Source organism: Orbicella faveolata, unplaced genomic scaffold (genome assembly GCF_042242905.1).
Source record: "Orbicella faveolata isolate gen_17 unplaced genomic scaffold, um_ofav_v1 contig_34, whole genome shotgun sequence".
NCBI classification, from domain to species: domain Eukaryota; kingdom Metazoa; phylum Cnidaria; class Anthozoa; order Scleractinia; family Merulinidae; genus Orbicella; species Orbicella faveolata.
In genome coordinates, this window is record NW_028301563.1 from 31,235,001 (window position 1) to 31,237,476 (window position 2,476).

The 2,476-nt window shown below is 38.9% G+C and overlaps 1 protein-coding gene across 1 annotated transcript in view; it reads left to right on the forward strand.

Annotated features, from left to right (window-relative positions):
- LOC110066387 (phenazine biosynthesis-like domain-containing protein) overlaps positions 1 to 416 on the forward strand; it is a 10,739-nt gene extending 10,323 nt beyond the window's left edge. Inside the window, exon 10 of the mRNA XM_089271207.1 lies at positions 1 to 416. This exon is cut by the window's left edge and continues 363 nt beyond it. The gene's annotated coding sequence lies outside the window, so the exon portion shown is untranslated.
- The last annotated feature ends 2,060 nt before the right edge of the window (positions 417 to 2,476 follow it).

The window sequence follows — 2,476 nt, forward strand, 5'->3', positions numbered from 1 at the left end:
TAGTACAAAATGTGAATACACGTTTTTTCTTCCCACGGTTGAAGGAAATATCTAGGTATATAACGATAATAGCTAAAAAAAACCGTCCGTATTTGAAGGGTTAACAATCATATTTAACATGAATTCTCATTTCTTCGCCGGATTTTACATACAATATGCCTGGTGAAGAAATCTTGAAGCCTTCTGGTGTAATTGAGAAGTAAAATCCTTACGTCTGACGATGCCTACACACATGGCCGGTTTAGCAAAGTGAAAGTACTTATTTAAGACGAAAAACCCTGAAAACCATTCCCTGTTCCGGGACACCGGCCAAATTAGAAGATGCTCTTGCCCGGGTAAATTTCCAACGATTATTTAAAAATATACTGTCAAGCACTGAAAGGTGATAGAAATAAAGAAAGCCTTGATTCGAGGAACAGTTTGTGGAATATATGAAAAATAAGTGGCCTCAAACTTTATGCCGTTCTAATTAGATTTACATATACTTGTTTTGGCGGCGTCTCTTCCTAGAACGCCTCTCGTACTTCTTAAGGTTACTGTAGACCTTCAAAGGCCGAATTTTGCAATTTTTTTTCTGTGCTCCTGATATAGCTAAAACATCGATTTAAAGTTTGGTGAAAAAAGTTATTTAAAATCATTCAATGATCGCGAGATTTCAGGGAAACACTATTTTGGAGAAGAGTTAATAAATAACTAAAGGCGTTGCAATCCCATTTTAAGAACACATCTAGCGCCTATGGATTTTTCGCGGCAAATCTTATCCGGGACTTACCCTTTTCCGGGACTTAAATTACAAACATTTGCATATTTTGTTTACCTTGAAAGTTGTGCTGTGTCGCGTCGTTTAGGCCGTTGGTATCAGTGAATTTTTTAATGTAGAATCCGTGAAAACTTACATTATGAATTCATCGAAAAGAGAGAAGACGCCTTGGACAAAATCTCGTGAGAAATCCGGGCCGAAGAAAAAGGAGAAAGGCGAACATTTCGACGGTGTTCGACTTCGACTGCAAAACTTCCCGCGAATTCAATGGGCTGTTTTTGTTGCGGGCGCTCGCGGGGTCCGAAGCTCGTGTTTCACTGGTCGGCGGCATGACCCAGTTGACAGCCGCTTTGATGAGGTGTGATGAGCTTTCAAAACTTTAGGAGTCTAAAACTCGAGCTTTATTTTTTCGTGGATTTCCTTACTTCAAGCGAATTAATAGGGTATATAGGTTTGACGGATTCCCATGAAATTTGACCAAAATATTCCTTGGTTATCAAAGCGAAAAAGGGTGTGAGGCTTTTTTGATATTCCAAATACTTCTCCTTTTACGCGCTCTTATGTGACGAAGATCGGCAAATATTCAATTCGCTTACTTCAAAATAGATTTTCTCGGCAACCAATCGGAATATCGAAAAAGCCTCACGCCCTTGTGTAGTCTATCACCTACTGATTGACACTGTGCAGTTTGTTTGGTCGTACTTGCGAGCAGGAAGGCAGGTAATTCAGTTTAACAAATAGTGTCAGTTTTGCGTTTGAAGGCTTTCGCGCGCTTACCATTAAATCAAATCTTAAAAAAAATTATTTCGTCTGATTCTACATTTTATTAGCTTTACGATGATATATACTTTTCTATGGTTATAATATAAGCGGCGCGCATACAAATGATTCTTCGGAAGACACCCCTAAAGGTTCGCCCCAGGCGCTCTCGAGTCGTTTTTTTAAAAAACCAGATAAATAAAGACTGGGTACGAGTCAGGTCTGTCAAGGCCCTTTTCCAGGCCTTTTATAGGTCACGCGAGTTTTGATATCTCGGTTTACCGATAAAATCACCAAGCCCAAATCTGCAACAAAATCGTTAGTGTAAACAGACCTTTGGTTCTTATTTGAAAAGCCACTTCAGAGAAGAAAAGAGAGCTTTTAATTAATGCGGCTGAGGTTATTTTTGTTCATGAAAACAGCGCACAACACCTTTGTATTGTTCATTTGAGTGCGCCACCGATACTCAAACACAAAACTTAAACAAAGGACATTGTTCGAGTCTTACATATTTTCGTCAAAAGAACCCTTGAAAAAAGCGTGCGCAAGAAAACCCACTGAAAGCGCGAAAACATGAATAAAATTGCCTAATTTCTGTAAAAGGTGTCAACACAAGTCATGAATGGACTTGCTATTTTGTGTCGCTTTTGTTGTAAACAGGCCTGTAAGACCGTTTCGATATCGTTCGAGCGTTTCAGTTTGAAATGACACATTCGCAGTCCTTGTCAGCCGTTCTTCAGCCGAAATTTGTTACTTAAAGTTGTCTGTGTAACATAAATTCCTTTTGCTATTTTCGCAGCGGCTTTGTATCAACACTCACTCTGCGTATTAAAACTTAACTTGCCACGTGGTAAATAACTGAGTGAACTGAATTAGTAATTTTATCGGCAGATAATTACCATTTCCTCTTTTGTTCAACGATTTTACTTTGCCGTGAAACAGATACCAGATTATGTA